This window comes from Emys orbicularis, chromosome 1 (genome assembly GCF_028017835.1).
Source record: "Emys orbicularis isolate rEmyOrb1 chromosome 1, rEmyOrb1.hap1, whole genome shotgun sequence".
Classification (NCBI taxonomy): domain Eukaryota; kingdom Metazoa; phylum Chordata; order Testudines; family Emydidae; genus Emys; species Emys orbicularis.
The window spans coordinates 159314094-159325506 of record NC_088683.1 but is presented as its reverse complement, the minus strand read 5'-3'; positions in this window follow the sequence as shown (position 1 = coordinate 159325506).

Here is an 11413-nt window from a genome sequence, read left to right as displayed (position 1 = left end):
GACAGCAGCTCACAAAGTTCCAGGAAAGTTCCCTTCCGCATCCGAAAGTTTCGCAGCCACTGTGATTCATCCCAGACCTGCAGCACTATGCGGTCCCACCAGTCCGTGCTTGTTTCCCGGGCCCAGAATCGCCGTTCCACAACATCAACATGACCCATTGCCACCATGATGTTCACGGCGCGGGGTCCCGTGCTTTGTGACAGGTCTGTGCCCCTCTCAGACTTCATGTCCTCACCGCGCTGACGTAGCCTCCTCGCCCGATTTCTCAGCATCTGCCTCTGGAAAAGGTGTATGATAAGGTGCGAGGTGTTGACAACGGCCATAACTGCAGCGATGGTCGCAGCGGGCTCCATGCTCGCAGTGCTGTGGCGTCCGCGCTGTCACTCACCAGAAAAGTGCGCGAACTGATTGCCCGCTGGCGCTTTCAGGGAGGGAGGGCGGGAGTGACGGTTGGATGACGACAGTTACCCAAAACCACCCTCGACACATTTTTTTCCCCAGCAGGCATTGGGGGCTCGACCCAGAATTCCAATGGGCAGCGGGGACTGCGGGAACTGTGGGATAGCTGCCCACAGTGCAACGCTTCCAATGTCGACGCTTGCCCCGTTAGTATGGACTCACAAAGTCGAATTACTGTCCTTAGTGTGGATACACACGTTCGACTTTGTAATATCGATTCCACATATTCGATTTAAGTAAAATCGAACTACTCTCGTAGTGTAGACATACCCTTAGTATAGGTGAGCTATTGGCTGCTGAACTTTACCTATTAAGCACTGTATCAATAAGGCCTATGCAGAGCCAAGTTAGACCAACTGGTGTTTAAGGGTACATCTACACAGCAAATTAAGGTGTAACTGTAGTGTGGATAGGAAGGTAACAACTGTAGGGAATATATGGCAGCATGGGCTTCAACACGGACTAACAGCCCTAGAGAGAGCCTGCCAGGGACTCTGGGTACATACTCAAGCGGCTAGCCTGCACCGAAGTGCATTGTCGCTACTACAATATTACTACTTGTGCTAGCTAGATTAAAGATAGCATGGTTATGCTTGCCTGTACTTCCACCATACTTTCATTTGTAGTGAAGACCTATCCTAAAAGGCCATCAGCCTCTTTGCACTATGGTTCCCGGTGCTGCTGTCACCAGTGGAAATAAATGAGTGGTAGCAGCTTAGACGAGGCTAAAGAGGGACCATGATTTTGTGGTTAATACACATGACTAGACATTAGTGAGCGCTGGGTATATTTGCTGGCTATGTTTCTGATTCATTAGATGGTCTGGGACAGGTCACTTAAGGACTGATCCTGCACTAAAGAAGACATTTTGCAATTGAATTCACTGAGTGCAGGATCAAGCCCTTAATCCTTCTTGATGTCTCACTTCCCCATGCTGAACAATAAGGAGAATACTGCTCATAGATGCACTCTGCTGCGGGGGGCTGTATTTAGGATGAAATGTAAAACGAAGGTCCTGACCTCGTGTGGTCATTAAAACTCCTCTCTGGCACTTTTCAGAAGAGTAGGAGTGTTTACCCCAAGGTCCTGGTGTAGCTACATTTTGCCTACCAAGAAAGTGCTTTGGGATCTTCAGGGAGGAAAGACGCTCTGTGGGAATTGATACGTTATGGTCCGAATAAAGCTCAGCAATATGTATTATGTATCCACTGTTTTATTAGAAAATGGAGCAGATCTTGAGTGCCTTACTTGGTTTTTACTCAGTCATTTCTCAATGGGAATTTTGCCTGAATAAGGGCTGAGTATAAACTAAGTAAGGTGCTCAGGATATGACCCTTTAATAATATGTAGCACTTTTACAGTGTTGTACACCCAAAGACCCCCAAAGCTTTTTAACAATCTGATCCAAAGCCCATTGAAATCAAGGCAACTGAAGTCTTTTCATTGATTTCAATGGCCTTTGGGGTGGGCTCTAAAACATGAGTGTAGGAAGCCTCTCAAAACTCCTGGAGGCAGGCAAGTATTATTAATCTCATTTTCTGGCTGGGGAAACTGAGGCACAAAGGTGCAATGACTTGCCAGGGACTCTGAGTTTGCTGCTAAGTACATACATTATTAATAAATGACAGTTAACTTGTTGACTAATAAAAACCCTCTCACTAAATCAATGTGAAATGTGCTACACCTTATAGCTAAACATCAGATAAAGAGCCCATAGGAGAAACTTTTCAGTTTAAAAAACAAAGAAACAAAAACTGATTTGGTTGTACATGAATTAAGCATTGACTTATTTTAAGTGAATCCAAAGAGTTCTTCTGACTATTCTCCCTTTCCCTTCCCTCCCCTCCCTCCATGTCTGTGTAGCTGTTATGCTTTACTCACAGATAATTGGAAATAGAATGTAAACTCACTGACTGACTCCAACTGAAACTCAGAAGAAATCAGTGACTAATGAGTGTTTATTTAAAGAAGTCTTGCTTTTCTGTGATGAGGATGGGTGGCAGGTGCACACTGCCCGAAGTCAGCAAAAGAGAATGGAAATCTCTTCTGGATTCAATCAAAAACACCTTTGAACTTGGAGAAGGTTTGAAATCCAGGAACTGAATTCCCCAGCTGCTCCCTATGTCTGTATTGGGCTGAACCAAACACCCAGATGTGAATACTGTAGACTTCAAGGGCATTCAAAATCTGGATGTTGATCTGAATTTTGCTGCTTGGGGCCATCTCTAAATAATAGGAATATACACCTTCCTTTATCTATCCATCTGTGTAGACTTTTACACCATATTAATCATCTGTTAGCTATGTCTGTCATAGAATCATCAGGATTGGAAGGGACCTCAGGCAGTCACCTAGTCCAACCCCCTGCTCAAAGCAGGACCAATCCCCAGACAGATTTTTGCCCCAGATCCCTAAGTGGCCCCCTCAAGGATTGAACTCACAACCCTGGGTTTAGCAGGCCAATGCTCAAACCACTAAGCTATCCCTCCCCTGTCCATTTGCTATGATTTATGATTTAACTTTGTAAGAGAGTTGGCATACCATTAATAGAATATGCTGTCTAAAATAAAGTTGCATTGTACAGTATTGTGGTTTTTGTCTCATCACTTCCAGGCTGTTTTCCATGCACAAGGAGCAAACATTTAAAGCTGTGGCTTCAATAGCGTTTCCCACAAAGTCTCCCACTATTTTACTTTCCATGGTGCAGCTTCAGTGGTGAAAGCACTAGTGTAGACTGCTGATAGTTTTACCACTGTGTTCTCTAATCCTGCTCAGAGCAGGTCTAGATGACTCATTGGCAAAAAAAACCCCATCCATCCCTTATCTACACTAGTGCTCCCAGCATTGCTTGTACTGATAGAACAGCGAAACAATGTTCCTCTCAAACAATACTTAGTCTAATGTCAACGAGGCCTAAAAGTCTGAATGCACTTTTATTTTTGATCCCCAAAAAAATAACAAAATAGAAATGAACAGGAGAAAAGTCTCCTACAGAGAGCATGGGGTGTGTGTCTCTGCTAGAACATGCTGCAGGAACTCTGCCTCACAAAATAGCAGCTGCACTGCAGGCAGCAGACTCCTTGAAATCTAATAGCGCAGTACATATAAATAAATAACACAACTCAGTCAGTTTCCTGTGATCTTTGTATTCAGTAAAGCAAACATGTAAAATAAATCTGAGACCATCTTAAATGGGAAAGTCCTTGTTTAGGCAATCAACCTATCACTAAAGGGACACTGTCAAATCCTGTTTGGATTTACTAATGACATCATGGATTATTAAAACCAACATTTTTTTAGGGATCTAGGTCCTGGTTCTCCTCTCACTTACTCACTTTGCACCAGTGTAACTCCATGGGTCAGATCCTCAATCCCTGCTTTATGCTGCTTAGGCTCTACACCACCTACTATGGGTGCCCCTGGCTGTTGGAGGGGATCTGACCAGAGCATGTTGTGCTCTGGCAATTCCTGACCAGTGAAATGGGATTATTTTTGTTGTTCTTCTCTAAACACCCTCCAATTTGTCAATATCTTTCTGACAATGCGGTGCCCAGTACTGACTGCAGTATTTCAGCTATGATCACAGCAGAGCCATATACAGAAGGACTATTATTTCCACACTTTGCTTTGGCTGTATATGTATATTGTTTTGCTACTCTGATGCAATCAGTTAACTCATGGTCACTGGCTCCAAGTTTCCCTACTACTTTTACATTCTCACCCAGTTCTTCCCCATGGGAAAGCATGGGAGCCAGGATGAATCTCTGATTAAAATCGCTACTCTCCAGATCATAAAATGGTCTGTGAGGAAACAAGCAGGTTAACCTCTGCCAATAAACTGAGCTCCTCTTCTACAGTCACTGCTAGGTCAGGGGAGTAACCCAGCCACAGTGAACTCTGTGGTATCTCTTCACCTTCTGCTTTCCTGGGTATGCCTTCATCCCTACAATCCTTTGTACCCTCAGCACAATTCACTCCAATAACTGCAGTCATTAAAGGCGTCTGACATACACTCTCAGACTTATGCAGACTCCTCTTTTCTCTGTGCCTCAGGTGTCAAGGCCAATGAACCAGTCATAAATGCCAAATCCTCTTAGAATATCATGCACTGAAGTCAGACCCAATGGCAAATCTATGACATAGTCAGTAGCAAGGCATATTAATATTGTTGAAGCCTGAAGGTGCACTCATACCATCAAAACTCAATGGAGCTGTTATCATCCTATGGCTGTTCAGTGGCCTATATGAAATTAGTTAGCAGTCTTACGCTAGTTCCTAATAGATATTAAATATTTCCACATCATAAAAAAGCCACCATCCAGTAGTGCTACTTGACACCTGGGTTGGCAGTCTCCCTCAGTGACTGAATGGGTGATGAAGAATGAACGATCTTGTGACTTGGTCAGGGGGACCCTGCAGGTGGTGGGAGTAGGAGAAGGAAGCTCGTGTTGTTGCTGCTTGTTGTATATTTTGGGGGAATAAAGAGAGAACTTTATTCTCTGGGGATATCAATCTGATCCCTTTCACTCAAAGTACAAACAGAGGCTCCTTCCTGCCCCCCAGTGGTTCAGATTGGTGGATTTATGCCCATCTCTGTTACTGTCTAAAGCAGAGGTGGGCAAACTATGGCACCCACGGCACCGTCCTGCCGGGCCCCCGAGCTCCTGGCCCGGGAGGCTAGCCCCGGCCCCCTCCCCCGCAGCCTTAGCTCACTCGCTCCACCGCTGGCGCAATGCTCTGGGCGGCGGGGCTGTGAGCTCCTGGGTCAGTGCAGCTACAGAGCCCGGCCTGACCCAGTCTCTGTGCTGCGCGGTGGTGGTGTGGCCTGGCTCCAGCCGGGTGGCGCGGCTGTAGCGCCACCAGCCACTGGTGCTCCAGGCAGTGCGGTAAGGGGACACAGAGCGGGGGGGGGGCGGGAATAGAGGGCAGGGGAGTTCGGGGTGGTGGTCAGGGGGCAGGGGTGTGGATGGGGTTGGGGCAGTCAGGGGGGAACAGAGGGTTGAATGGGGGCAAGGGTCCCAGGGGGCAGTCAGGAAGGAGGGGGGGTTGGATGGGGCGGCAGGGGGCAGTCAGGGGCGGGGTTCTGGGGGCAGACAGGGAGAAGGGATGGTTGGATGGGACAGGGGGGCTGGGGGGGGGCTGTCAGGAATGAGAGGAGGGGTTGGATGGGGTGGCGGGGCTCCAGGGGCAGTCAGGGGACAGGGAGCGGGGGGGTGTGGATGGGGCAGGGTCCCGGGAGGGCTGTCAGGGAACAGGCGGGGTTGGATGGGGCAGGAGTCCCGGGGGGGAGAGGGGGCACAGATAGGAGGTGGGGGCCAGGCCACGACCCCCTCCCCTAACCATCCCTCCATACAATTTATGAAACCCGATGCGGCCCTCAGGCCAAAAAGTTTGCCCACCCCTGGTCTAAAGGGATGATAGCTCAGCACTTGCTTACAATCCTCGAGGTTTAGAGGGCAGGGATAGCTCAGTGGTTTGAGCATTGGCCTGCTAAACCTAGTGTTGTGAGTTCAATCCTTGAGGGGGCTATTTAGGGATCTGGGGCAAAAATCTGTCTGGGGATTGGTCCTGCTTTGAGCAGGGGGTTGGACTAGATGACCTCCTGAGGTCCCTTCCAACCCTCACATTCTATGAGGTTGCAGGTTTGAGTTTCACATGGCAAGGCTGCCTCCAGTTCATGCAGTCGCAAAACTGGTACTTGATCCATAGGGTTAGGGAGGTCAGGCAGTCAGATGTGATGCTAGCAACACTCCTTCCTTGTGTACCGTTGGCTATGTAAGCCTGATGAGTCATCTATGATTCCATAGACTTTGATGTTCCTGTCCATATTTATGTTATGTATGTCCACTACTGAATTAAGGCCCAGGCCATCACCCCTTTCTCTTTAATTCCTCCCCCACTCTCAGCTGTAGTTAGTTGTTTTAGACAGCCTCTGTGCTGAAAGGACTAGACATATCTTATAGGACCTCTGCTCCCCCTTGTGGATAAGAATAGAACTTCTGGAATTCTTTGTTCCAAAAAAATCCCAGATTTATAAATCTGGAGCAAAAACGAATACAGTTCTTCCCCCTTCACAAAAGTGATTTACACATCTCATTCTATTTCAGTTGTGTAATTCTTTTTTTGGCAACCAAACCTACACTTCATGGGTCTGTGTTATTCAGAGGACACATGCCTCAGGGAAACATTCAAAAACTGATTATTTCATCTAAACCACATCATACTGGCACATGCTGTTTTTTCCCTTCTATTTCCTTTCCCATCAATGCAAATGCCAACATCTATGACCATGAAAATCTCTTTTATAATCATACTTATCCTCCTGGCCAATACACTTAGTTATGCTGATTCCTGCAACAGCACTATTGTTAACATGGGAGTGATTTTAATAGTCACAAGCACTTGACAGTGACTATTAAATGAGTTATATCGGACATGCTTGTTAACAAAGATGAGCCTGAGCGGCAAAGCTCAGATTTGGTTTTGTATTCTGACTTTCCCAAAGTTCAGTGATGTTCAGACCTGGGGTTTTGGTTTGGTCCAATATAGAGGTTCAGACCTAAATCCAGATCTTACCTTCACCAAAATTCTGGCGAGACCAATTGTAGAAATGGGGCCAGCTAGAAGTTCTGACCCAGACTGAATTGCCACTACCGTAGAGTGGTTTGCAAGTTGTCTGCAACCCCAATAGAATGCGAAGGTCTCAGCTGAGACTTCAAGGCCTCCTGAAGTTGTGTTTTATACAGAAGAGTTATGGGTAATAATATGAATAGTGTTCGGGACATGACGCTCAAGGTCACTTTCCCAGCCCATTGCTCTAAACATGTCATCCCTATACCCACCCACATTTTGAATCTCTCTGTTGGCTCCCACTTCTTCACCACATCCAATACAAGCTTTTTGCCCTTACCTTTAAGGCCCTTCACAACACACTTTATCCTCTCCTGCCCCTTTGCTCCATTGATGATGCCAGCAATGGGTGTTTGTTCTCCTGCACGTTTCCTTCTGTGCTCTCCCTGAACTAGTTATAAAACCACTACCCTGTTCTTATTCAAATCCTTTCCAACCCACTGCTATCCTGATGTTTATGGAAAACTACCAGCTGATATCAATTAGGCAGAGGGCAACTAGGGACTTCTTATATTCATCTCATTTACTTATTTATATTGTAACATTGATCATAAATAATAAAATCAATTGACTCAAAACAATCTAACTGTGCACACAAAAGTAGTCTATGCACCCATGTGTTTCATGTCACTGTTTTCCTTGTCCTCTGGTGTCTCTACCCTCTGTTTGCCAGAAGCTGGGAATGGGCGACAGGGGATGGATCACTTGATTACCTCTTCTATTTATTCCCTCTGGGGCACCTGGCATTGGCCACTGGCGGAAGACAGGATACTGGGCTAGATGGGCCTTTAGTCGGACCCAGTATGGCTGTTCTTATGTTCTCTCTCCCACATTCCTCTTATTGATTCATGTCTTAAATTTGATTGTAAACTCTTCAGGGCAAGAGCTCTGTTTGTAGAACATCCTACACTTTTAGACCTTGATCCTCTGGACACTCCAGTAACAATAATGATAATTACTGTAATCATAAATAATACATTGGGTGGTTTAAACATACCCTTGAGGACAGACAGCTGTCCACGATTTCCAGAGCACAGCCAGTTGCTTTCTATAAGGTGCATGAGTGTCCCCAGAGAAAATTTCAAAAACCTTTCTTTCATTATATAAAAACTGAGATTGCTGAGATCCAAGAAAGGGTGAAGCTTCCTGTTTTCTTGGGTATCAGGAATCACCTGAAATTCTCTTCCCTCTTTTTCCAGTGGTGCAGGATCAATTGGCTTTCTTTGCCAGGAGGGATTGGATTTTGTGCAGTGTCTCTTCCTGATACTGTAAAATGAGAGCCTTCTCCTGAAGATTATTTTGTAGTCCCCTCTATATAACGCTGGTAGCCCTTTTTATCTGAGATAACCATGGGTCCTTGGGGATCAGAGGCTCCTGGACTTCTGACAGGGAGATCCTCCAAGATGTACACTGATTAGATAAAGAAATGCTCTACTGCAAGCTGTGTACATTCCTGATTAGTAACCCCTTCTTCTGAAGAAGTCCCTGTCTCTCTGTTCCTCAGCTGGGGGCACCATATGATAAGAGTGTCCAGTGGAGTAGCATCTTCCACCACTAGGCTGTTGTGGGGAGATTGAGAGGATTAGCCATTGGTAGCCTTAGGATATGTCCACAGACCAGTCAGAGTATCATCTGGGTATGTCTCAATCAGTTTCTCAGGCATTGGTGCATCTCAGTCCCTCCTGTTCTCTGCCTGTGACACACAATAGTTAAGTCCCCTGAGGGCTGCACTACTTTGGTTTAATTCCAGTTGTTGGGTTTAGTGTGCAGATGGCTGAGTGGAATAGTGGCATGTGATAGACAGGAGGGGTGTCTGAAGAAGCTAGTCCTGCTTAGGTTAGCATCAGGGGATGGTAAGCCTTTAGGTGAGACCAACATGCATTTTAGGACTGTCTGCTGATTTTCAAAGATATGTAACCCTTTAATGGGTTTTGTTAAGAAAAAAAAAGTTTCTGTGGGTAAGAAATTGCTTTGCTAAGCCTGTATTCCTTGCTTGCCTGCCATGCTGTCACTGAAAGGGTTAATTGAGGAACTAGAGCTCCCATAGCCAAGTGGACTCTGGGGAAATGTGTCTAAGCCACTGGGGGGTTCAGGAGGGCTGGGATACTGGTTCCATGGTCTAATGGTGTGTATACACAGCAGCTAGACACCCATGGCTGGCCCTTGCCAGCCAACTCGGGCTTGCGGGGCTCAGGCTGCAGGGCTGTTTCATTGCTGTGTAAACTTCCACGTCAGCCACAGGTGTCTAGTTGTTGTGTAGACGTACCCTAAATTGGATTGACTGCATGGTCACACTGCCCAAGAGGGGTGTCAGACATGGGTGTGTGCCCAAGAGACCCAGAGCTAGGAACAGTGACTTCCCCGTCACTATCCAGATCTGGAAGGCTGGCTTAGAAGCATGTGAGTCCAGGATTTGGGTCCATTTACAAGACTGGTGTTAGTCCAGAAAGGAGGGCCAGGCCAGGCCGTAACATCATTCACATTCCAGCGAGAAATTCATCTTCCTAGAGCCTCATTTAAAATTGAAAAGTACCTCCAAAGGAATTGTTTGTTGCGCTGTCTGCAAAAAATGCAAATGGTACATCAGAGAAACAAAAAGGCCTTAGTGGATTGTTTGGTGGAACAGTAATTAGCCATATGCTAGGCTTCCATAGCATTATGGGGTAAGCCTGCTGCAATGCAGAGGATTGTCTGGTTAGAAAACTTTCATGTACAGTAAGAGAAAGCCAGCAAAGGAAGGTACCATGACAGGTATTACCACTTCACTGATGACATTCCAGACTGCTGATGTCATGCTGCTGAGGAACATGTACTACAAGGAAGCCAGAAGAACTCCAGCACTGTTTTTCCCCTAAGAGGGGTGTGGGGGGTTGGATCACAGAAACGCCCTTGGGACTGCCATCTGATGTGTTGAGACTACCTCTGAGCCCGTTTTCTCTGCCAGCTTGGGACTCCAGAACCTTGCCTTGTTTGAGCTAGACACGCTTGCCTGCTGCAAACACATACCCAGGTCTGAACCACGTCCCCTAAAAGCTGCAGGCTTAACTGAAAATAGCTTAAGAAGTGTTCCTGTCTCCAGCACTCAGAAACCCAGCTCCCAATGGGGTCCAAACCCCAAATAAATCAGTTTTACCCTGAATAAAGCTTATACAGGATAAACTCAAATTGTTCGCCCTCTGTAACACTGATTGAGAGATATTCACAGCTGTTTGCCGCCCCCCTCCCTCCCCCGGACCCGGTATTAATACGTACTCTGGGTTAATTAATAAGTAAAAAGTGATTTTATTAAATACAAAAAGTAGGATTTAAGTGGTTCCAGGTGATAGCAGACAGAACAAAGTGAATTACCAAGCAAAATAAAATAACACACACGAGTCTAAACCTAAAATAGTAAGAAGCTGAATACAGATAAAATTTCACCCTCAGAGATGTTCTAATAAGCCTCCTTCTAGTCTGGGTCCAGCAATCACTCACACCCCTGTGGTTAGTGTCCTTTGTTCCAGTTTCTTTTAGGTATCCTTTGGGAGTGGAGAGGTTATCTCTTGAACCAGCTTAAGACAAAATGGAGGGGTCTCCCAGGGGTTTAAATAGACTTTCTCTTGAGGGTGGACACCTCTCCCTCCCCCTGTGTAGCATCCCAGCTACAAGATGGAGTTTTGGAGTCACATGGGCAAGTCACATGTCCATGCATCACTCAGAACTTACAGGTAGCAGCCATTGTTCACATGCTACCTTGAATGTCCTCAGGTAGACTTCTCATGTGGATTGGAACCTTCCAAGATCCATTGTCCGTTAAGTGTTTCTTGATTGGGCATTTAACTTGCAAATTCCTTTCTAAAGAAGCTGCCCAAATGCCTTACTAAGGCTACTTCAAATCAAACAAGTACACAGCCAATATTCATAACTTTGAATACAAAAATGACACATGCATACAAATAGGATGAATATATTCAGAAGATCATAACCTTTGCAGAGATGTTACATGGCATATATAGCATAAAACATATTCCAGTTATGTCATTTACATTCCATAAAGCATTATGGGGTGAAATGTCACAAGAGCAACCTCAGAGCTATTTAGAATGGATACTGTAAACTGGGAAACAAAATTCTGATGATTTAGAATGGTCTCCCAGCTTTAATAAGGTGGTTTTACCCATTTTCTTAGCGAGAGGTGAACTTGTAAAATGCATCTGGCAAGGTAGATCCATAAATTACTAGATATGCACGAATGTATTGGAGACCTGAGCTTACAGCCTTTCCTCATGAGAGTTATGCTAGTGAGTTCAATGGATTGCTCACTTGAATAAGGGCTGCAGTTGAA